We start from the raw sequence: 25,008 nt of genomic DNA, 5'->3' as shown, positions 1-25,008 counted from the left end.
TTGTGTGTGTGTGTGTGTGCATGTGTGTGTGTGTGCACGCCCACATGTGCCTGCATGCCCTCGTGCACACACAAGTGCCATGGCATCCATGGGGAGGCCAAAGGACAACTTGTGGGAATCAGTTCTCTCCCTCTCTGTGTGGGTCCCGGGATCAAACCCAGGTCATCAAGCCCAGCAGCAGGAATTTCCCTGTGTAGCCATCTTGCCCAGGGAAGCCTAGTGTTTCCACTAGACCAAGCTGTCTTCATCATTTCCCTCAGAACAATAATGTCTGCTCCTACAGGATTGGAGGTTAAACGGTGGCCCTTCCCACCTGTGACTCCACAGTACTGAGGTTGCATCTGACCTCACTTTCTGCAAGGGGCAGGTGACAGGTTAACATCCTGATCCTTGCCGCCCTCTGTAGCACAGCACCTGCCCTATGTGTCATGTGCTAAGGCACGGTTCGTGAGCTGGGCAAGGGGCTGGAGACTGAAACACATACACACACAGACACACAGACAGACACGGGTCTCCTTGAATCAAGAACGCCCACTTTATTGTGTTCCAGGGCAGCTTATATAGAATCTCCTTGACTAAATGGCCACGCCCCAACTCTTGGGGTTTTCCAGCTGCAAGCCCACCAGAAACCATTCCCCTGTCTCATGCTCAGAGCAGCTGCAAGCACAGGAAAACAAAGTGTTTTGCTCAGAGCAGTTGCAAGCATAACAAGTTGTTTACAGGAAATTCAGGGTCTGGGGGTTCACAGCCCGCAACATCCCCTCTCTCCATCTTACAGGTTTGCAGCAGGGTAAGAAGGACAAGGTGTCACTATTTCTGCCTCCTCACTGCCTGCCGTCCACAACTCAACCTCTAAGCTGAAACTACATGCTCTAGGACCCTCCCCCAGTGCCCCATCTGCCTTAGTCAGGACGGGGATTCTGGTCACCGGTTACCTCAACAGTGCTGCTTGGACAGCCACAGAAAATGACTCACAGGGACAAATTCACACTCCCAGGCCCAGATACTGAGGTCTGCTGTCTCCTCCTGAGACCAGGTCCACCCCGTACCGTCCTCCACGAGACTCTCTCCTCACGGTGGCTTCCTGGCATTCAACAGAACAAGGCTGACCTTGCTGGAACATCTCAAACTTTACCCGCTTCACATCTGGTAACAATCCCACGTGCCAGAGGGAGCCATATTGCCAAACCCAAAGTCGGGAGGAGGGGCAGTGATCCTCACCGTGGTGTTAAAGAAGGAGACATAGAATCAAGGACTAGGCTCAGAGAGTTAACCTAAGATAAATTTTTTTTTTTGATTTTTCAAGACAGGGTTTCTCCGTAGCTTTTGGTTCCTGTCCTGGAACTAGCTCTTGTAGACCAGGCTGGCCTCGAACTCACAGAGATCCGCCTGCCTCTGCCTCCCGAGTGCTGGGATTAAAGGCGTGCGCCACCACCGCCCGGCCTAAGATAAATTTAAACTGAGTTAATTGTGAGTTCAGTTGTCTCAGGGCACAGACTGTGGGGGCAAATAGCCCAAGCAAATGCCAAGATTCCTTTGAGACGTGCGGCCAGGGCCCTCTCTTTAGCTTCAACTCCTAAGGTCACCGGTGCTCCCAGACTGGCGCTGGTCTTCCCTTCTACCTGAAACTTCTTGGGTCACTCTGGCAATGGTCCCTGGGTGTAGCAGAGCAAGAGGCACTCTGTATTCCTTGCCTGGGGGAGGTGTTCACATGACCACACTCTTTGTAAGGGAACCTGGGAAGTGTAGTCCAGCCCCCCACCCCTGCAGGAGGAAGGAGACAGGATGGTGGGGTGAGGATTCAGGCTCAGCAGGTCTGGGGTGTTAGTGTCTCAGGTTGAACTGCCTGGCCCTTCTCTTAGGTTAGTGACTCTTTCTTTCCTTTCTTTCTTTCTTTCTCTCTCTCTCTCTTTCTTTCTTTCTTTCTTCTTTCGAGACAGGGTTTCTCTGTAGCTTTGGAGCCTGTCCTGGAACTAGCTCTTGTAGACTCACAGAGATCCGCCTGCCTCTGCCTCCAGAGTGCTGGGATTAAAAGCCTGCACCACTACTGCCCGGCTAGTGATTCTTTTCTAATATTTTGATTTATTTATTTTTTATGTATGAGTGTTCTGCCTACATGTATGTGTTTGTATCATGCACACGCAGTGCGTGTGCTTGGTTTCTGCAGAAGCAGACAAGGCCACCGGATTCCCCAGGGACTGGAGGTACAGACAGCTGTGAACCACAATGTAGCCGTTGAGAAACGAACCTGGGTCCTCTGCAAGTGATCTTAACCCGTGAGCCGACTCTCCAGCCAGGGTTAGTGGTTCTAACCTCTTTGTGTGTCAGGTTCGGGGTGCCCATCTGCAGGCGGTCAGTGTCTAGACTGTGCACTGGGCCTCGTAGGGCCTTCTGTGCTGCTGAGAGCCCCTGGCGTCTGTTTACTTCCAGCCTACAGCTGCTGAGCACAGCCAGGAAGAGAACGCCCCCAGAGGCTTCCCACCCATCACCCTGACTGCTATCCCAGGATCCCACAACTTCCCCTGAGCGACTCTCCTGGGACCCCTCCTACTGGCCAGCAGTTTCCCCTCTGCGCCCCATGGCTTCCTCTGGCGGGATCACTGCCCTTGCCTGTCTCCCAGGGCACCTTTCTTATTCTCTGGTTGTAATGGATTTTTAAATTTTTCTATCATTTCTAGGGTGGGAAGGGAGGCTGTTAGGAATTATCTAGATCACTATCTTGATTCAATCCCTCTTGGCCTCAAATTCCAGTTTGTGTCCAGCCTGAGATGTTTAAGCCCTGGGAGATTGGAGGCCATATTGATCAGGTTTGTGGCTTGCATCTCTAGCTGGAGGAGACCCAGCTCCTGAGTGCTACAACCTGCCCTTTAGTTAGCCACAGGCCATCTCAGGATCCCCGGACTTCTGAGATGAGGACTTTCAAAACAGAGCCTTAAAGGTGGCTGAGTACTGCCTTTAGCAAGGAGGAATTAGATGTTGGCTTCGGTGACAACAGCGTGGGAGATGTGGGGATTGATAGTTCTCAGGCAGAGCCCTGCGGGTCCAGGGACATAACGCACCTCATTTACCTCCAGAGTTCAGCTTTCCGTGGGCGGCAGCACATTGCAGCCCCCACGAGAGAGGGCTGTTTCCTTTTCTGCTTGGTTTGTGATTTCACTTTGAGCCAAGGTGTAGGAAATGAGAAAAGGTTGGGAAACACCTCCAGGTCTGAGACCAGGACTAAGCAGCGGCTCCTGTTTATTACTCAAAGCCTTCCGGAGAAGACATGTACTTGCTTGTCGAGGAGATATCGGTTTGGCGCTGCCTTTTTTTCTGCACCTGCTGCCCCACAGGGCTTGTTGAAGAGGACGCCTGAGATCGCTGTCTCTGTCTGGGGGCAAGCCAACAACATAGCTCTGGCTGTGGTCACTTTGGTCTGAGTCTCCTTCGTGACCCGATATTTCCCAGCTCTGAAGGCAAGCTCTGCCCATTAAGGTGAGCCTGGGGCAGTGGCCCCAATCCTCTAGTCCTCCCGGGGAATGCCTATACACCTCTGCCCCAACTCTGGCATGCCTTTGAATCAGAACACACATTATGGACCATTCGCTCTCAAGGCACCTTCCTGACTTCCGGAGATGCTGCACCGCCTGAATTTCAAAATGCAAGGCGAGGCACGAACAGGGTGCAAAGGGTTGTTTTAAATCAAGTCCCCTGGGGCTTCGGGACTGAATCCGTCTAAACCACCTTCCTGCTCTCCACAGGTCGGACATCATCATCCCCTCACACTTCCTTCCCGACTTTGGGGCATCTTCCGCGTAGCGGAAAGCGATTCTAAACTCAAATTCCATGGCTGACCCAGCTCGAATCTGCAGATACCTGCGGGCCCCAGAGCCCCGGTTCTGCAGCTTGCGGGTTTGCAGCCTCTTCTCCCGGTAAAGCCTCTCCTTCGGCCACGCCTCCTAGATCACCTATTGGCCAAGATGTGCACCGCCCACGCGATGCCATTGGTTTGCACCGGCTGCCCAGACAAAGGGAGCGGCCGCTGCGGGAGGCGATTGGGCGGAGCTAGGCGGGAGCGCAGGGGCGGGCGGGGATCCTGCCCTCGCGGAGGCGGGGCGGGGGCCTCCACGTGGGTGGGGCTGGGCGCCCCCCGAGGGCCGTGGCCGCGGGGCGCTGGTAGCTCTCCCGCCCCTCCGCCCTGTACCCCTCCCGCCCCGGGGCTTCTGCCTGGACCGCGGCCTCCTCTTCCCGGAGGCCTTGGAGTTCGTCCCGGTCTCGCGGTTGGGAACGTGGACACACAGGAGCCTGCATGCAGAAGGGCGCGCGGGAGCCTGGAGCTGCAGCACGAACCGCAGCCCTGCGTCTAGGCCGCGCCACTCTCTCCTGATCCGGAGGAAGGACCACGGGGAACCCTGCGCGCGGATGGCGTCCCGAGAGTTGGCGCTGGCCTTGGCGCTAGAAAATGGATCCTGCTCCCGGAAAGACTGGCCGAGTGTTTAGCTCTTGCTTTCTGGAGAATTAGCTCGGCGCTGTGCGTGGCCCGGGAGGGAGGGACAGGCCTTGGGGCGACCATCCGGGCGGGGAGTGGCTTCTGGGGGGCTCTCTAGCCTACCTAGGGACCCGCGAGGTCGCCCCCGGAGCGCCGCCAGGTACGTGCGTTTTCCTTTCCCGCGCGCCCAGAGCCTTCTCTGGGGAGGGACGAATAAAAACCTAGCTGGTGTGGACTAGATTTTCGCAGCAAACGTGTCTTTCTGAGGGGGTCCTGGGACGGCATCGGAAACTTGGGGTAGCCCCTGCGCGGTGTTCTGGAACCCCCACCGGGGTCTCCACCGTCCGCACCGCCGGGCTTGGAGGCAGCCCAGGTGGGAACACGCGTCGCTTTCCTCCGAGTCCCACGGAATTCACCCAGGACACCGTGGGTACCCCAGCACGATGGCTGTTTCCTGGTCATCTTAACGGTTATCCCCCTCCGCACCCGGCCGGGATTTTCGTTTTCAGATCCGGGGTGTTTTACTTTGGAGGTTTAGGGGCCTCACTTGGAGGGAACTCGCAGTAGGAAGACCCGGCTTTGGCTGCTGCTGAGCGGGTGGGTGTCCAGAAACTAACCCCTCCTTGGACCCGGGAACCTCAGATTTGCGCGGTTAGGAGACACCGCCTGAACTGGTTTTTTGTTTGGTTGTTTATTTGTTTGGGAGAGGTTGGGGTTTTGTTTTATTTTTCTCCCCCCCCCCCCCACCCCGGGTCAGAAGAGCCTGGTAGCGGGCCTGGAGCGACCCCGACCCCTCCCCCATACCCACTTCAAACAAAAGAGCTCCTCGGAGAATAGTATTTTAGGGGGCGAGTGCTGCTCGCTGTGGACGCGCGTTTCTCCCCGCCCCCGCTCCTTGGAAGGACAAGGGTTTTGTAATGTGTGTTTAAAACAAAGGGCGCGCGTAGCAGGGAAAGGGGCGCTTTTATTCCGGAGTTCCTGAAGAATTCACTTTCTTTTCTCCCCAAATTAGCCGCCGCTGAGTCCGAAGTGTCCCCAGTGTCTTACCTGATAATGGGATTTTACACGGTCTGCTAAGGGTGGCTTCAGGAGCAGACCGTTCCAGAGGAGGAAATGGGCCTCAGGCCGGCGGGGTAGAAACCCCTATGGAATGAAAAGGACGCCCAGCCGACTCCCAGCCGCTTTGTAGAAGATTGCAAAGTAAGGTGGGTTTTTGTCTTTGTGTTGTGTGTTATCTGTTTTGTTTTTTTGTTCTATCCCCCTCCTCCCTGTAAATTAGAACAAAAGGTCAAGCGTGCAGGCCCGAGTGGACGTTTGGAAGCCGCGAGTGGAATGAATCTCGTTATAAAACCTCCGGGACCCCAGGCACACCTAGTGTCTGCCCTCGTCGCGGTTTGGGTGACTCCCCTGCCCAGAGGCGGGTTGGGCACCGATTCCGCCGTGGAGAGAAGGGTCCCGGCGTCGGGAAAGGCCCCCTCTTTCTGGGACAAAGCGAGCCCTAACTGTGGCCACCTTCCAAAGACCCGGGCGTTTTCATTGCGCGCGCAGGAGCGGCGCTCGGCGGGTAGTCCCGCTTCCACCAAAACTCTGGCTTCGTTTCTCTCAAAATAAAACTCAACAAGCCATAAAGCCTCCCGACGCCGATGGAGAAGGCGCCGCGGATTTATGGCCCCCCGAATTCCCCACTCTCTAATTATTCCTGTTTTTAGTTGACTTATGGGTAGTGACCAATAAAATCATTTTCCATTTCGGATTTTTTTTTTCCTCGCCAACATGAAAAATTCAAGTTTCGCCCTTCATCCGCCTGTGCGGATCTTTTTTCTGGGCGGGGGCGGGGAGGGATAAAAAAATCCTTCCTATGCGGCCTCCACCAAGGGCTGACATTCCCCGCCCCCAACTCCCCGATTAATTGCAATTTAGGGGAAAGCTGCTCCCACCGTTTCTCGCGCAACTAGGGCATTTCTGCAGATCCTTCCTTAGAAACGCGGCTGGGCTCGGGCTCCCTGCTCCTTCCGAGGACTGCAGCGCCCGCCCAGGCCCTGCGACGAGTCTCCCACTGTCTCAGCTCCTGTCCGGTCACCCTTCCTCCCTCCGCCTCCCAAAACGCTCGCAGAAGCACGAACCTTGGGCGTTCTGGGGGTTCCAACCTGATGGGAGGGATCCCCCAACCACCGCTGCCTTCCTTCCCATCCCCCATCCGCATCCCTTTGTTCGGCTCTCCGGACACTGAGTTGAAGGTGGCAGGGAAAAAATAATCAGATGGAAATCAAAGATTAGACGGGGTGCGCTGGCCGCCGGGGCGAAGTCGGCCCAACACTCCGCCGGCGCCTCATAAATCTTTTTCGCAGGCCTGACAAAAGCCACGTCCGCCAGTTCCCTGGGAACCCAGAAACTTATCGATCTCTTCGACGTCCCCCAAACATCCCTCTTTGAGATCGAGGACGGAGAGTCCTTGGTGATTCCCCCCCCCCCCACACACACACACTTCTGGCCAGCCTAGGACGCCCCAGCCCAAGCCCGGAGTTAATTAATTTTCAGAAATAGAAGATGTCGAGGGGAGGGAGCAGCCTGGGCCCAACCCCCTCCCGGGAAGGGCAGCAAATACCCCCACCCGGTTTGTAAAAGGAATTTTAGGGTGCCACGTTTCCTTGCTCCAGCTTCTGGAAGTGTATTCTGAGAAGAGTGAGGGGCGGCTTAACCCCTCGTTGGCGACTCCTTTGTTTGGTCCGGCCGTCCCTGGAACCAGCGGGGTGCCTGGGGTTGGGGCGCGGAAGCCTGGCTCCGAGGCACCGGTCCCAGCCCCGCAGGTGTGCAGTGCCAGCAGCTCCCCGCGCTGCAGATGCTGTGCGGTCCACCCGGGATTGCACCCCAGAGCCCTCCATCGGAGCAGGAGAGAATTTAAGGAGTCTTCGTACGTTTAGAGTTTTTAAAAACTTGAGATAATTGGGGAAGTAGGGTGCCTCCCAACGCGAATAGAGGTGTCTTAAAAATTATATCTTTGTTGAAGCGGTTGTTTCCGACCTTAGGTATTAAAGAAATGTTGCCACATTTAATTTTGGTTGCCATGAGATAGAGAGGGGGAGCCCAGCATTTCGAAGTAATTTGATAAGGCTTCAAGTCGCAAATCCGAAAGGGAGGCTGGCGGCCCAGGTATAGTTTCTTTATAACCTGAATTTACAATGAAAGCATTCTCCTTTATGGATATAATAGATTAGATTTCACAACTTAATTCTCCGCAATGGCTCCGTTTAAGGGAGCTCCGGCTGATTTTATTACGCCGAGCCAAATTGGATGTTTGTGGTCTTAACGAAAAGTGATTGTGACATAAAATATATAATTTTAAAGTAAAAAACCAACGGGTTCGACCCTGTCCCCTCCCCCTCCGTCTTCCTCCTAACCCCTGCTTTTATTCCACAGTTTGGGAAATAGGGAATCGTTGGTGTTGGTTGGTTTCTGCCTGGGAGATAGGCGACCCCGGCGGTGCCTGGGCGGCCTGGAGAGTCAGGCACACGCGGTGTAGTTGAGAATATGGACACAGGCCGGGGAATCTCCGGGTACTCAGGACCTGAAGCCTCTGTCCACCTTGGTGACTTCACGGCTTCCCCAGGCTGGCGCAGAGCGCCGAGGAAGCGCGCTCTTTAGCCGCACCGCGCTCACCGTCCTAGGGAGTCTCCTCTCGACTGTTGCGGGACGTGGAACGTCTGTCCTCCACACCCAAGGCCACCGCCAAGGCTCTCTCTGCAGGCTGCCTGCCCAGAGCCGGCCCCAGCCGCTCTGTGTATCCCCACCTGAGCTCTCTCCACCTACAGCCTAGTGTGACCGGTGGGGACTGGGCGGCGGCTCGAGGAGCTCTCCAGCCCCCTCCTCTGCTCCCGGAGCCAGCCCTGCCAGCCTCAGCCGACAAGGACAAGGGTCTTTGGGCTCCAGCCGACCTGGCCTGCCAGCCCCCGCGGCCCACTCCGCCGTCACTTCTGATTAAGGTCGGGCTGTGCTCTCCTGACAGAGCCCCTCATTTCAGTGTGCTTTGTTGGCGACTGATTTAGCCCCCCAGAAGCTCGGGGGCAGCAAGCAGCCGGAGTGAGGTCCGCTCACGGCCCCAGGCGACTGTGGGCCGGCCCCAGACTCCCTGCTGAGACGTCTGGAGCTTGGTCTGGTGTGCCCTACTCTCGGTGGCTGCAGAGACAGACGGGTGCCCCCGGGTTCCCACAGGCTTCGACCCCCGCGCTCGAAGGACGCGTGCGTGCTGGTGCGTGGCCCGCAGGCCGCGGGGGCGCACCTTAAATTAAATCTTTGCAGCACCTGACCTTGTTTTTTCCTGGGGCGATAACGGCAGCAGCTGTTTTTTTCCAGAATTCCTGCTGCTGGGGGAGGGGCGTTATTATTATTTGGGCTTGTCACTGCCTCCTGGAAATCTTCCATGGTTTGGGAAAGTGCAACAATAGCCCAGCGGATTTTTAGAGGAAGCCCCCTCCCCTGCATACTCCAGGGACCACGATATCCTCTGACTGAAGTTGGAGCCGCCCCTACTAGGACCAGTCTTCTTGGCTTTCAGACTCCAGTCAGGGTCCTAAGTCCACCTTGTCCCACTTATGCCTGCTGGCCACTGGTCACTCTTGGATAACACTCTCAACCAAGAAAACAGGGTAAAGTTAGCTGTGCCCTCCAGCACCTGTGAGGGTATCCTATCCTGTTTCAGCTCCACGTGGTCCCTCCCCCCTCCAGCCCTCTCTAAGAGGTCCCTTTCCAGCCCCTTTCCCAAGGGAGGTGCCTAGAACTGGGAAGAGCCGGCCCTGTTTGTTTCAGGGGTCAGGGTTAGCCTCGAAGCAGTTAAAGATTAAGAGAACTGGGGGAGGGGAAGAGGCCTTCCAGGGACTCTGGCTCAGTTTTTGTCCCTCCTAGGCCCCTCCCTAAGAAACCTGGCCTCTGCCTACAGTTCCCCAGTGTCATTGCCCCCAGCCCCACCTGAAGAACTGAGCAGTGTGGACCCAACAGTTGCTGGCCCCTTGTGGGTGGTAGGGAGCTGGCGGCCCTGGTTATTGACCACCTTCATGTATTCCTGGTAACTCCAGCGTGCCCATCGTTGTGTGGAAAGATGCCTTGGCCCTCCTGGCTACTCCCCCATACCTGGTCCTGCCTAGGAACTTATTTACAATGTCTCACCAGGTTTGTGGCTGGATGGAGGACAGGGAAGCCAACTTTCACTAGAGATGCTGATGGCTCGGGCAGGCACTATGTGTCATTAATGGTTGTGTGGTAACAAAAGAAGATAAAATGGCCCCAATTTGCAACTTAAAAACACAGTTCAGTCTCTGAGTACAAGGGAGCCTTTGGAACTTGGTGACAAGGACCAGCGGTGAAGTGGCCAGAGTAGCAGGATGGGTCGAGAATGCTGGGGCATCCCTGCCCTGAGGCAGCTCGGAGGGGACCATTATGGATTAGAAAGCAGAGAAAGGCTCTTCTGTGGCCTTGTCCTGTGGGTTGCTCTGCAGGCCTGGGGTAGCATTCCTGAGCCGACATCGGGAAGACAGCGGCCCAACAGATACTCAGGCCTTGGGCAAGGTGGCTTGCCTTTCTCGCCATAGGCTGCTGGGCAGGTTCCTTGGTCCAGAAGTAGCTGGAGAGATCTCCTTCTCTCCCATCATCAGAGACCTCTCTTGGATCTGAAGGGGTGAGGAGAAGGGGATAGCTCTCAGTCCATACCCTGCTTTGCGATTCCATCTTGTGCAGTTGGATTGTTGGTTCCTCTAGTCTCTCAGAGAAGTCAGTGTCTCCTTCAGGGGCTTTTGCCTGGCCAGGATGCAGCATGCATTTCTGGGGCTTAAGAGCCTCTGCAGGTGTCACATTGGTCTCCTTGACACTCTGGGCCACTCCCTGAATTCTGTTGGGAAGGGAGCATTGCCCTCTGAACCCGCCCCAACCACACACGGACCCTGATGAACCCTGATCGTGGCAGCAACGTTTAAACTCTGGCCATAGCGCCAAAGCAAACTGTCCCCCAGCAGGCCAGAGAGGTGGGGGTCACCCGGAGAGCCTGGACCAGCGCTGGAGATGCTAAATAGTCACACAAGAACTGGAGAAAGTGGAGCTGGGGATGTAGCTCAGAGTTGAGCGCTTGCTGGGCTGGGCAAGGACCTGGATTCTAATCCCAGCACCAAAAAAAGAAAAAGAAAAGAAAGAAAGAAAGAAAGAGAAAAGGGATAAAGTGTATGAAGGGCCAGACCGACCTGGAGATTGTTGGGTAGGTCATCCTTAAGTGCCTAAAGTACCCTGGCCATGGAGGTCATAGCATCTCAACCATGGTTGGTTCCAGTATTACAGACCAGCAGTAGGCCTGTCTTCAGTAATATCCACAGAGCCGTGAGAGCCAAGGGCCCCAGCCCCCCTCCTTTTCATTTGCAGAGTATCACAGAGCCCTGGAGGAGCTGGGCTGGGGCAGCCTTACCCTTCCTTATCTGCTGTAGACTGGGACAACCTCCTCACCAGTGGCCTTGGGCTTGTCTGACCTGCTGCCCCTACCCCTGGGGCTGGTCTGGGCCTCTGCCTCCTTTTCCCTCCTACTCTGGGAGTCTTGGTGTGCCAAGTTAATTGGCCAACTTTCCCAGAAGTAAACTTGAGGGATGAGAATTAATAATTTTCCCGGTGTTTTACCCACTGCTAATCAGGGCAACTGGGGGAGGGGGCCTGCGCCTACGAGAGGACCCTGGAAAAGCCATTAACATGAGCAAGATCTTCCAGGGTTGAGGAGTCCCCCGTGCAATTTAGCCGTTCCGCAGCTCCAGTGCTGGGCACAGCAACATTGGGGGTTGGAGTGCTTTGGAATGAGTCCAGCCATCCCTGCCCCGGGGCCAGACAGCCTGTTTTCCCGGCCACATGATCTGGGTCAGCAGGTCACCTCAGGTACTAACAGTTGGCTCTCTCCCTGACCCCAGAGAACCCCTCGCCAGTGCCAGCAGACAGGAAGGAGGGGCCCTGAAAAGCTGCAGGCTGGGTACGGCTGCGCCCCAGAAAAGGGGCTAAGGAGAGCCAGAAAGACGCCCCCCCCATACACTCAACCCTTGCCCCTCCTTCCTGAAACAGACGACCTCTTCCCCGCCCCCCAAGGCAGATGCGTGAGGTGTGGCAGAACTGGCCTCCAGTCATCTGTTCTGCAGGGCGCATAGCCCCAGTGACTTGCATCCTATCCCTGACGCATCAGTGCCCACTGGGCCTCTTGGCGCAGCCAGCAGGAATGGAGTTGTGTATGAGGCTCAGGTGGCCACTTCTCCGTGCCCTTAGGAGCCACAGCTGAGTTCCCAACAGACGTTTGCAGTCGGCTGCTTTGCCCACTCCCGGCTGCACCTTTTATATCCTCAGGGACAGCTTCTCAGGGACACATCTGGACAATCCGGCCTATCAGACACAGGTGTGGAGACTAAAGAACCTGGGTAGTTCTGACCCAGGCGGTCCAGGAGCCACCCCATAAGACCTGGACTGGACTGGACTGGACACCAGCATAGGGAGGGGAAGATCACACATATACGTTGCGTGAGAGTGAAGGGTGGATGCATGGGTGTGTGGATGAATTTTGTTTTGTTTTCCAAGACAGGGTTTCTCTGTAGCTTTGGAGCCTGTCCTGGAACTAGCTCTTGTAGACCAGGCTAGTCTTCAATTCAGAGATCCACCTGCCTCTGCCTCCTGAGTGCTGGGATTAAAGGTGTGCACCACCACTTCCCGGCTATGGATAGATGGATTAATGGTGGGGGTCTCTGAGGCCTGAAGGTGACCCCCTCCCCTGTTGACGGGCTACTCTGCTTGTTACCAACCAAGCTGACCTCCAGGCCTCAGCTGGAATTCTACCAGATACAGAGTCAACCTTTAGGGGATTATTCTGCGTGTTTACAGGGACAGAGCACAGGCATGTGGGTGGCCTGAATGTAGCTCCACCTGGGTAAATGTGACCCTGCAGGAGTTAGGACGTGCTCTTGGAGGCGGGAGGGAAGATCACATCAGGTGTGGTTAGAGGTTTGACCTCCAGTTTCAGGCTCCAAGTGAGCACCACAGCAGGGCGGGGCATGACCTCAGATGTGCCGGTCCACCCCAGGCAGTCCCAACCCTCCTGGGATCTGCTGGACTTGCGGCAGCCCAGAGCTTTCTGGAGACTGGCAGTCCTGTGTCCGTCAGCCACAGGGATACAAATATGAAGAAAGAGAAAGCTCTCATTGACCACTGCCTGGCTTGATATATCTACAGCAACAGAACCCCAGGGCCCCGTGGCTGTTCTGCAACAGAGACATATCACTGCACAGGAGTACGGAAAAGGTCAAGTTACTTGGCCAAGGCCATGCAGTAGAATTTGAAGCAAGTCTGTCTGGCTGAGAAATGCCCCCTTTTTGCATGACACAATCTTAAAGATTAATTGGGATCATCGTTGCACCTGACACATCCCTTCTTTCTAAAAGATGTATTTATGTGTGTGTGCGCGCTTGCGTGCATATACACGCGTGCACACGCACATGTGTAGCCTGTGGAGGCCAGAAGAGGGTATCAGATACCCTGGAGCTAGAGTTGGCAGCAGTTGGGAGCCACCTGACATAGACACTGGGATGCAAACCCCCATTTCTCTGCAAGGGCAGCAATCACTTCCAACTGTCGAACCTCTTCAGCCCCCCAACAAATGCTGGCTCCTGCCCAGTACTGCATATGGCCTTGGGGCCTCCAACTTTCCCAGCTTCTAAGCTAAGACCGTCTGGAACGGCATCCCAAGGGACAATAGCTCACACCCTGCCTGTCAGCTCTGGGGCCTGAGACCCCTGGGGTAACACAGGCGCGTTCGGACCTCTTCCCATGCTATGCCACCAGATCTGAAGGAGATCCCCTGACAGGCGGCTCCTGTACAGCGTTGGCTCCAGACCACAGAGACTTTGGTCTGCCCCTCTCTCACCCACCCGCTGCCCTGGGTGGCTGAAGTTCTCTGTGTCTCCAGCCTCAAAAGGATATTCGCCACTGACAGGCACTGGCAGATGCTGTAGCTCAGTCACCATTCCTAGAGGACATTAGAGCCCAGCCAGACCAGGACCCTAAGACCAGACCAGCCCTCTTCCACGCTGGGGCCTCCCTGTCCTTATCTAGCCTCTGGCTTGGCCCCTGCTGTCTCTTTACACTCAAGGTCACTTCTCAGCCTTGTCTCTCGTGCCTCAAGGAGTCAGTGCCCCACTTGGCCCTGGCTTCCCTCAAACCGCTCTATGGCACTGGTCTTCGGTCCTGTCTGGCTTTACTGACCCTCCCTAGGCACAGGGAGATCTTTCCCATGTGGAAGCACAGGGCAGCAGTGCTGGCCTGGCTTGTCGAGGAGTCTCAGGAACCGAGTGGACAGAGGAGACAGGCTCAGGTCATCCCCTCCCACCCTGTCAATGCTAGCAGGCCTGAGCCAGCCCGTGTGGCTGGAGCCCTGGGTGCTGAGAAACTGGAGCTACAGTTGTGAGCTACCGTGTGGGTGCTGGAAACTGAACCGGGGTCCCTGGCAAGCCTCCCCTCTAGTCTCCAGGATTAGACCTCTTAGCAAAAGTCAGAAAAAGGTCAAAATTCAAAGAAGAGCTTTTGAATGTACCCCACTTTCACACCATCAAGAAGATAAAAATCCTTCCTTCCTCCCTCCCCTCCCCCCTCCCTCTCCTCTCCCTCCCTCCCTCCCTCTCTCTTTCTTTCCTCAAGGCGGGGTCTCCTCTGCGAAACAGAAACAGTCGTAGCTGTCCAGGAACTAGCTCCGTAGACCAGGCAGGCCTTAAACTAACAGAGATCTGCCCTGCCTCCTGAGTTAAGGCACCTTTTTTCTTTTTCAAGGGGCCAGAATAGGGCATTAGATTCCCTGTACCCAGAGTTACCCATGGTTGTGAGTCACCATATGGGTTCCGGGACTAGAACCTGCATTCTCTGGAAGATCAGTCAGTGCTCCTGACCACTGAGCCTCCTCCCTCTCCAGCCCCAAGATGAAAATGTTTAAGTCAAACCATCATTAGTCTGGCGCCATATGCTTGTTACAGGTATTTCCAATTCAAAAACTAGAAAGTTCTCCAGGCAGTGGTAGCTCATGCCATTAATCCCAGCACTCAGGAGGCAGTAGCAGTCAGATCTCTGTGAGTTCAAGGCCAGCCTGGTCTACAGAGCAATTCCAGGATGACAGAGAAAAACCGTGTCTGGGAGAAAACAAAAGAAAAAAATCAAAACAAAGATCAGAAAGGTCAAGTGTCAAGATTTACAATACAGTGCCCAAGGATCCCAGCAAGGAGGTAGGGGCTGAGTCCTGTGTGGTCAGCACCCCCAAAGCCTGCCTACTTCTTCTAAGGAGGGTCAGCCTCTGGAGTGTGCTTTCCCCCACAGTGATGTGCGCTCTTCCACCTCTGTTCAGTCACTGCCAGGTTTAGGCTGGGGGCCTTCAGCTCCTTCAGTTCACAGTGAGCGTGGAGAAGCCCCTAGCCCTCCGCAGGGCCTGGTCATGCCAGGATTGCCTTTGATATTTGTCTGATCCATGATGAGGCAGAAAGATGCGTATGGTAGGTCCAGGTCCAGCCTCCAAGCCTTCCAGTGTTTTCTGCAGGCTTCCCTGAGGCCAGCAGTTTCGGGCAGGTATGTGGCATCCTTACTCTGGGTTAGTCCTGTGACATGTGGGATGTCCTTCTTCAGGACCACTCTGCTTGCTAAGGCCACACCAGCTGACCACCTGGCCTCACCCCTCCCAGTCTCTTCCTAGTCCACTTCTGGTAATGCTACTGAGGATCTCAAGCCCTGGTCAGTGCCCTAAACAAGTAGGTATTATTTCTTGTGTGTGTTCCCCTGGCAGCACCTGGCAGGCTCAGGAGAAAGCTTACATTCCTATTATTATGTGTGCATGCAAGGTGTATGATGTGTGCATGCAAGGGTGCATGGTTGTGTATGTGAGGGTGCATGGTGTGTGCATGAAAGGGTGCATGGATGTGTGCATGAAAGGGTGCATTGTGTGCATGCGTGGGTGCATGGTGTGTGCATGCGTGGGTGCATGGTGTGTGCATGCAAGGGTGCATGGGTGTGTGCATGCAAGGGTACGTGCATGAGATGAACAAAGGTTAATTCCAGATATCTTCCCTTATTCCTCTCCACCTTATTTATAGTGTGTGTGTGTGTGTGTGTGAGAGAGAGAGAGAGAGAGAGAGAGAGAGAGAGAGAGAGAGAAAGAGAGAGATTGATTGATTCCCTGGAGCTGTGAGCTGCCTGATGTAGGTGCTGAGACCTGAATCCTCAGGAAAAGCAGCAGCAAGTGCTTTTAGCTGCTGAGTCATCTCTCCAGCCCCCACTCCATCCTTTCTTCTTAAACATTTATTGATATCAAAATCCCTTTCTCCCATTTTATATAATTATTAACCTTTGCTTTACCTAATTTTTTTGAGGCAGGATCTCTCACTGAATCTGGACTGGGGCTCACCATTTCACCCAGACTGGCCGGCCAGCGAGCTCCTAAGAACACACCATCACCCTGCCCCCTCCGCCTGACTCCCACAGATCACAGATATTCTGCCGTGCCTGGCCTTCACATGAGTGCTAAGGACTCAATCTCGGGTCTCCATGCTTGCTTGGCAAGCACCTCACCCACTGGCATCGTCTCCCCAGGCAGGAGTGTGTGTTCTCTGAGTGGCAGCCAGCCTGGAACCCAGGAATACAGTAGCTGCCCTGAAGTACTGGTGACGGAAGAGAGGCAGGGACAGAACACAAACCCAAACCCATCCCGCAGTCTGAGTCCTGCCTCTCTCCTCACCAGGAGTTAGGACACCCTATCACTGGATGCCCTAAAAATATTAGATTAAACCTGGGAAGGGAGATGCTGGGCATGGGCCAAGGCAGCCGGTAGGCACTGAGCAATAACCGTCCCCCACCATCCCCAACTTGATCCTTGCAGCAGGCCGTATCTGGGCTGGGAGGAGCCTGTGCTTTTCCTCTGTGGAAATGCGGTCTTTGTCCTGCTCTCCTTTTGAAGGCTCCAGCTCCCTGGAACCTGGTGGTCCTAATACTGCAGGGTCTTGGGGTGCAGTATCCTGGGGTGCTCTGCCACTCGTTACCCCACAGTTTAGACACTGTTCCTGACCCCTCCACCTGGCACTGGCTTGGTTTCCTGACCCAGAACACCTGCCCTCATGATCCAGGTAAGGAAGGTGCCTGATTTCTGGGTTTGGGGGTAGGAGGAAGGAGCTCTGGGTCTTAGGGGCCCACAGGTGATTATGAAACCAATGAACCACCCAGAGGTAAGACACTGAGGCCCAGAGAAGGGGCAGAAGCTGTCCAAGACCACAGAGTTCACAGGTGGAAGGCCGCTCTAGTCCCAGGTCATGGCCAGAAGTCAAGACAGGTGGTCCCAGGAGAGGTAGAGCCTGCGATGAGTGCCCGAGGCCCACCCAGACTTCTGTTCCAGGCCTGGGGAGAGGCAGCTGGCGTTTCAGAGCTTGGGAGACAGGCAAGCTGGCCCCAGACACTGGCCCGAGGCCTGTGTGGGTGTGGGAGGGAGGCTGCAGCCAGCCACACCTGTCCTGCCGCGGGCTCCTCTGCTCCTCACTTCACCTGGGGCAGGGGTGCAAGGAAGGGGGCACCCAGCTAGCCGTGAGTCATCCATCCACTAGCCTGACAAACAGGCAAAACCAGTGGGAAGGGTCTGCAACCTTTCTGGGGGCTGGGCGGTGGGGCAGGAAGCTCCTGTGGGGCAGGTACCCTCCTCCCACCCCAGCCAGGCACCTGCATCATGGGAAAGGTGCCGAGCTGGAGGGGAGCCTCCCACATCTACGGTTACCCAGGGCTTGTGGCCTGCAGGTACAGGCAAGGCCTTGTGGCACATGCCTGTAATCCCAGCGCTGCAAAGGATGGAACCTAACAATAAAGAGAAAAACCAAAATCTGGGTTGACAAAAGGTTTGGTGTCACCTAAGAAATTCAACATAGAATGATCACAACTTAACAAATGCTGCCTGCGTGTAGCCGCCCAGACCTCACTGTCCTCTGCAGAGCTCCTCATTCACAGAGCTGAAAGACAGAAACAACCTTCCTGCCCACCCACGGAAGAGAAGATAACAAATGTGGTGGTCCAGACACTGCAGTCAGGGCTGGAGAGATGGTTCAGGGTTAGAAGTGCAGACCGCTTTTGCAGAGGACCTGAGTTTGGCCCCCATCACTCTCCTGTGGGGCTTGTCTAGTTTGAAGCTGATGTGCCTGTACCTGTTTGTGATCCCAGAATTTGGGAGGTAGAAGCAAGAAGGTTAAAAGTTCCAGGCTATCCTCAGCTATATTGGGAGTTTGAGGTTAGTCATGACTACGAGAGCCAGTCTCAGAAAGGAAAGCAGAGGCCCATGAGAAGCAGGGGTGCTTCCTGAGGCATTTGTCTGGGTTCCCTCTAAGGGCTGGAAGTCCAGAGCCTCCTCCTAGCCCACCCCAGCTTTTATCTCTGCTTCAACAGGAGATCAAAGCAGCCCTGCCTGCTTTGGTTTGTGTCCAGAGACTGGAAGCAAAGGGGAGTTTGCCAGTAGCACAAATGGGGGTCTGGGGCCTCTGTGATTTCTCATGCAGTGTCCACTGCTGGGGCTCTGTCTTTGCTGCCACCCCAAGCAGCTTCCAGGACACTGGTCATGGACCAGGCTAGTCTTGAACTCACAGAGATCCGCCTGCCTCTGCCTCCTGAGTGCTGGGATTAAAGGTGTGCGCCACCATCCCCCGGCTGCATCTCTTTTCTGTATGACCCACATCTCACTGTTACCCACTTGCAAGGCAACCTCTTTGAAGAGGTGCTCAGCTCCATCCATGTGAGAGTTGCCTGTGGTGATCCTGAAGGCTTGTCCTGGCCCGTGACTTTGGGAGGCAGACTCCAGAGTGTGAGCTGCATCAGTGTCTCCTCTGTCTCTGCCCCCTGTGTGATGCCGAGCCGTGTTACAGCCCTTCTGGGCTGCCTAGTCTGCACAGAGCTGTTCGGATGAATAACTACCTCCACGTACAGACCCGAGACACATAGACTCACGGTGGCACCTGGAGACATTGTTCTCCTCTCTGCCAAGCACCCATGCCCATATTTCCAGCACCTGGAGGCACCAAGCTTCTATTGGTAGTTTTCAGACTTTATCCTGCAGCAAAGCACAGACCTCAAAATCAGCTGCTTCCTGGCTGTGCTGGCTCCAGGTGGATCGCTTAGCATCTCTGAGTCTCACGTAAGGATTAAAACCAAAAACAAGCAAAACAAACAAACAAAAAACCCCAACATTATCCTATTTTACACACGTGTATGCGCACCCATGCACACGCAGGTGTGTCAGATCTCCTGGAGCTGGAGTGTTTGTGAGTTTTCTGACATGGGTTCTGGGAACTGCACTCTGGTTCTCTGTAAGAGCAGCAAGCACTCTGAACTGCAGAGCTGTCTTTCTAGTCTCTCGCTTAGGGATCTTGAGATGAGGTCTTGCTGGGTCAGAGTGGTCCTTAAATCCAGCAGGACACGTTCTAATAAGGGGAGAGACGGAGAGAAGGGCCACAGCAGGAAAGAAGGCTGCGTAAAGTCTGGGGCCAGGGCTGGAGTGCCGGTGACAGGACCCAGGGTACTGGAGACTCTGAGATTCTCCAGATGCTGGGATAGACAGGAGCAGGTCTTCCTGGAGCTCCCCAGGGGCCGGCATTATCATAGCACCCTAATGCAGGACTTCTGCTCCATGCTCCTTAGAGGACAAATCTGTGTAAGCCCCCTGGGTTCCACATCCAGCCCTCCTTCTCAGCACGGTCGCCCAGCTCCCCTCCAAAGCTTGTGGCCATCGCTGCTCACTCTGATGGCGTTTCCTTCTGGAAGGTCCCAAGTCCCTGTGAAGCGCTGGGTTGTCCCTCACCACCTAACAGTGTCTGTTTGTGACCTGTTTGGGTCATTGTTTTCCTGTTTCTCACCGCCTCTCACACCATTAGAGCTTAAGGTCTTGCTCTCTGTCCCCAGGAGGACATCAGAGGTGCTGGCCACTCTACCACTTGCTGATGTTTCCTGTAACCTGTGCCCCTGCAAGTCAAGCTTCCAGGCTCCTTTATGGGGGCCTGTGTCTTGGGAGTGCAAGGTACCAGCAGGGTCCTGGTGTTTACCACCCCAGCCCTCTGTCATTGGGCCTTCCGTGGGCCTCAGTTTCCTTCTTGGCTAAGTAGAGCTGTCCTCAGCTTACTCCAGCCATGAAGAAGGTCACTCCAGTCTTAAGTATGGATCAAGAGCTCTGACTTGGGGACCTTAGCAGCCTGACTTCCTGCTACTGCGAAGGACATTCAGGTTCAAGATCCTAACACTGCCACATTGGGATGGGTTGAAGAAAAAACAGTGCCACTCCTGGGCCACACAACCTGGATGTACCTTTGCTGACCAAGTTTGAGTTGTACTGCGGTCCCTGGCTCCCTCTCTGACCCTCTGAGACTCAGAGTGTTGAATTTCTACGCCACCACAGGGCTAAAGGACCACAGGGAGAGTAAGAGCCCAGCCCCTTGTCCTGACCAGCCCTGCCCTGGCAGAAAGTAGGCCAGACAGAGAGCCCAGCCGGGGTGTGCAGCCCATTTATCCGGTAGCTTTGCAACTGATCAGTTGCAGGTGAATGGATGGCACGTGGTTTGTGTTGTAACAATATTTTGGGACAATTAGATTGAAACCACATTGTTGGCGGCCCTGCTGGCGGCTGGCCGCCACACTGCACTCTCTCTGCCCTTTGCGGCTCCTGGGCTGTGGAGCCACCCCCAGCTCTCTGGGGCCCAGGGCCAACCAGGCCAGGGGGGCAGAAGGGGGGAGTCTCCTGCTGGAGGGGTCGGGCCTCTCCCACCCTGGTGGCCTCTTGGTGACCTCAGCCTCCAGTTGTTCCAGAAAACAGCTGCTGGAGCCTATGCATGGCAGTGCAAACCTGTAATGCCAGCACTCAGGAAGCTGAGGCAGGAGGATTGCTGCAAGTTCCAGGCCAGGCCTCACTGGGAGTTGCTTGGGACGTGTGGGGACAGGCAGCCAGGGGGCTTGAGTAGGATTTGGGTGTGGAGAAATGTCTAGCTCTCAACAGTCACACCAACGCTCCATCCCCCAAGATGAGAACACTAAACTCCTTCCTGCCCTACCCAGTGTCCCCATCCCACCACACCTTCCCAGGAAAGTGGATCAGAATCCTGCAGTGGAGACAGACTAGATGTCTGGTGGCGTCTTCTCCTGCACACTCTCTTTACCCCTAGCACTGGGCAGAGGGACTGGAAACCGTAGGGGAGCCTCCTTTTCTGCTGTCTCTTCAGAGGCTCTGTCCTCTGAGGAGGGAGGTCCTTGGAATTTTAGCCGACAAGTACTAGGCTTAGGGGTCTGAGTGAGAACCAGACCTGCCCCAGGCAGCAGGATCAGTAGTAATACCAGGACAGGGCTGCCGCAGTTGGGGTTCCAAACCCAGGGACCACAAAGCCCACTTGGATCTGTGGACCCATCTGAGGCAGGTGGAGGGATCTAGGGATAGAGGGGGTACTGTGGAGCAGAAGGACAGGGGTGGGAGTCGGGGGGAGGGCAGGGAGTGACTGTGAAGGGGTCTAAGGTGTCAGGACACACTGTAGGGAACCAGCCCAACCAGGAGCACCTTGGGATAGATTCTGGGTGGAGTGTGGGAAGTTTGATTGCTTGCCAGGGAGGTCTCAGCATCCCCAGCCCCAGGCAGGTTTAGCATGGTGTTGGCTTCCCGTGAGACTCAGGCTTCTCCTTAGGTCTGGTGCTCGCTGCGGTCACTACAGTGTCCCGAACAGTAGCAACACTGTGGAATGGGTTTTTCCTGTAGTCCTTCATGTCCCCACCTCAGCCTTGGCCTCCTCTCCTCAAGGGTCTGCAGCTCTCTCTGCCCTGCCTGCCCAGAGAGCCTTGCTGTGTGACACAGACTCACCCGACCCGGAGGGAAAGTATGGGGAGGAGTTGAGGTCAGATGTGGGGCAATGGTGGGCTGAGCCTGTGTGTCACCACGGGGTTCCAGAGCCTTCTCTCCTTGCTCCACTATTCCCTCCTGCCTGGGGGCAACACACTGGCTCCATCTTGAGGGGCCCCTGGCTTTGGGGCACAGGGCTTGGGTTGTGGAGCCAGCCTGCCAGCCTCTAGCTATCCTAACTTCATGAGATGCAGTAGGATCGGTATGGACATCGACGAGACCCCACTCAATCAGTCTTCAGGCCCAGGAGCAGCCTCCCTCCGTGAGACAGGCTTTCCCTTGCCCAGCCTGAGCCTGAGCTTTTCAGGCCTCCTCCAGGTGAGGGCCTGATGCTAACCCTGTAGAGCTGGGACTCCATACTGGGCCTGAAGCTTCCTTGAAGGCTGGTGAGTAGGGCTGACCTGGCTGTATCCAGTCCATCTTGTCCCTGAGTGCTACAGGGCCTGATCAAGTCTGACTTGTTATTTGAGGGTCCAGATCTGGAGACCCGCTCGGGACCTCACGGCAGCTTATGAGACACTGATAAACTCTATGAGACAGCCCGAGTCCTGCTCGCCCTGCTGGCGTTCCATGAACTGAGCACCATAGTCTAGGGTCATGTGCTAGACTTGACTGGGCCACCCCATTTCTGGGCCTGAGATTTAGGATGTGGGATCTCTGCAATCCTTGCCAGTCCCAGATCTGGGTTGGGTCTCTGCCTTCCTGAACCCCACCCTGACCACTGTCTGAAGCCTTGCTGAACTTGAAGGCCTATTTGACAGGTTCCGTTTTTACTTTGTGTAGGAGCTGGGACAGGAGATGGGATGGGGACTGTGGGTAGAGACTTAGGGCCATCCACTGAGGGTCAGGTTCCTAGAAATGGGTACGACTTGGTAAGGCAGCACTTCTGTGCTCCTCTACCCTGGGGACCAGAACACAGAAAGCTAGGGGATATTTGTCCCTCTTAACAGGGAGTTCAGCCTGGAGGAGCCTTGGTTGGTATAGGATGGATGACCTGCACTGCAGACCTGGCAAAGAACCCTTCCACTCAGATCTCAAAGGAGGTGATTCCCAGTGGCATAGGCAAAGCCATCCTACACCCCCGATGTCTCTAGGACTCCCCATGAATGAAACTAACACCACCTCCATCCACACACCCTGGTCCAGGAAGTAGATAGCCATCCCCGGGGACAGAACCGCCCATTCTCTATCCCACAAAGTGGAGGAGTGTTTGTCACACTGCCTGCTAGTGTACAGACACGCTGGGTGTCCCAGGTACCCCACACTGCGCAGGAGAACAGGAATCAGAAGTGGTAACCTAGGTCCGCTTTTGCATGTAGTAACCTGCAATGCTTTTTCCTCTGGACTGGAAACCAAACAGCTCTCTTGGGGTGGCTGTGCCCTCCTGACACTATCATAAACGGAGCATGCTTAGAGGCTTCTGGGTCAGAAGCACCTCCAACTCTGACTGGCCAGGGCTGGCGCTGCACAGGTGGGAAGGAGAAGGGCTTTCGCGTCCACAGGAAGAGCTTGATCCAAACAAGAGAGCCACAAGTCTGCTTTTCTTACTGACTGCTTCCTGGCTGTCCGTCACCGGTGTCCTAGCCCACCAGCCTAGTGTGACCAATCAGAGCCAACTATACTTGAGTCCGGAGCCAATTAGCCTTTCCGCCAGAGATTGGGGTGGCCAGCAGAGGGCGCCATTTGCGGGTGGTCCAGTAGTTTTGGGGGCTGCAGAGATAAGGCCTATGGTGCCTTGAATTTCATCTTCCTTTCCTGCATAGCGGAGTGTTGGATTTCTGGGGGTTCTAAGGATGCCCCCTCCCCGACCACCCCAGCATAGGTGAAGAGGGGATATTGGCAGGACCACTGTGCACCGTGTTGACGGCTCAGAGTATCACCCAAGCCCTGTTATTGCAGGCTCCAGTCTGCTCCCCAGACCTACGGAGTGGAAATGGCTGGGTGGGCCTGTATTTGGGCTTTGGTGTCGTTCAAGTCTGAACTGTGTTTGGGTGACAGGTGGGGCCCCTTAAAGTCCAGAAAGACTTCCAAGGGGCTGAGACTGGAGAGGCTGCACGGAATAGGCAGGTATTTTTGTAAAATCCAAACACAGGGCCAGGAAATTAAGAAATAAACATGTCTGAGCAATGCTCTGTTTGGTCAGTGTCTGGGGCCAGGGGAGGTTTGATTGGTTACCACAGAATGGACTGACCATAGGAATTCCTTCTTTAAGTTGGTTTTGTAAGCGTTTACTTTGTCTGTTTGTTGCTGTTATTGTTGTTTTTGAGACAGGGTCTCACTGCATAGCCCCGGCTGTCCCAGAACTCGCTGTGCAGAAGATCAGTTGCTGTATGGATGCTGGCCAACTGACAATGGGTATACTTGGAACCGGTGTTTGCAGGCCTCTTGGGAGACTGAAGCAGAAGGGTGGAAAGTTCAAGGCCTGCCAGCTGCAGAGAGTTCAGGCTCAGCCTGGGCACCTTAACAAGACACCGACTCCAAAGAGAAGGTAAACAGAGAGGAGGGACAGAACTCAGTTGTAAAGCGCTTACCCAGAACCCGAGAGGCTCTGGGCTTGATCTCTAGGACCAGAAGGAGAAGAAAGTAAGTTAAACAAAACCAAACACCAGGTTGTCAGTGGTGGGTAAGTGGGGTCAGACACATTCAAGGGTGCTTGCTTACCCCGTCCCCCATTTACAGAGAGAATGCCTAGGCTCTCCACAGAGTTCAGTTCCTATTTTCTGTCTCATTGTGCTATCTGACTCACTTTGTGTGTATATGGATTTTATAATTTAAAAAATACATATTTTCTAGGAAGTGTGACCTTGATCTGCAGAAGCAGGTGGGTGGGGCCTCTGATTGACAGCCTCAGTAGGCAGGCTGCAGGGCGGAGAGTCCAAGGCTGAAACCTTCCAGCAGGAGAGGAAGGCCGGGCGGGAGGAGAGGAAGGATGTGTTAAGTTCAAGGTTGGGCATGGAGGCTGGAGATTTCTGTTCTCCTTTCTTTCCTGGGAGGTGGATCGGGGTCCTGGACACACCTTCCGGAGGTTGGCCCCTCCTGCTGCCGGCAGCCTTGGGATTGTTAAGCAAATTGCCTGGTGGGGCCCTGGGCCCGGCTAATTCCAGCGTCTTAATGAGCGGGAAGATGAGGTTTTATTCATCACTGGGGCCTTAAAAATTGCAGTAAAGTGGCCCACTTTATAAAGAAAAAATCAATCGCGAAAAGAAAACAGGAGTATGTAAATGGACGGGGTGACAAAAAGCGGGCCAATTACCCCCAAAATGAGCCGCAGTTATGGCTCCATTAACTCAATTATATTTTCTAAAGGATTTCTTACGAGGCCCCCACCCCACCCCAGCCGTGTGCCTGTAATTTTTACATCAACTTCAAGCCATTAAGTTGCATTAAACTATTTGTGGGAGAGAGCTGTGTATCTGGGAAGAAAGAGCTCCGGCAACCTTGTCCAGACCCACTGAGGAACAGGAGTCAGGTGTAGGCAAGGAGGGGCCCGGTGGCTAAGAGAGAATCTCAGGCTCAGATCTTCAGTCCTGAGAGAGGAGGGGAAAGAGCCCCTAGGTCTCCCTCCCTAGTGACTGAAGCAGAGACCACAACCCACTATGGTTCAGATCTTTGGTCT

At 54.9% G+C, this 25,008-nt stretch overlaps 1 long non-coding RNA gene across 1 annotated transcript; it reads left to right on the top strand.

Moving 5' to 3' along the window:
• The first annotated feature begins 4,724 nt into the window (after positions 1-4,724).
• LOC121444642 lies at positions 4,725-5,668 on the top strand. The gene is made up of 2 exons (XR_005973807.1): positions 4,725-5,065; positions 5,481-5,668. It is a non-coding gene; the product is annotated as an uncharacterized LOC121444642 (long non-coding RNA).
• The last annotated feature ends 19,340 nt before the right edge of the window (positions 5,669-25,008 follow it).

Source organism: Microtus oregoni, unplaced genomic scaffold (assembly GCF_018167655.1).
Source record: "Microtus oregoni isolate MIOR12 unplaced genomic scaffold, Mior012 000134F_ref0000037, whole genome shotgun sequence".
Classification (NCBI taxonomy): domain Eukaryota; kingdom Metazoa; phylum Chordata; class Mammalia; order Rodentia; family Cricetidae; genus Microtus; species Microtus oregoni.
The sequence above is the reverse complement of the archived record's forward strand: the minus strand, read 5'-3'. Positions and strand labels throughout refer to the sequence as shown.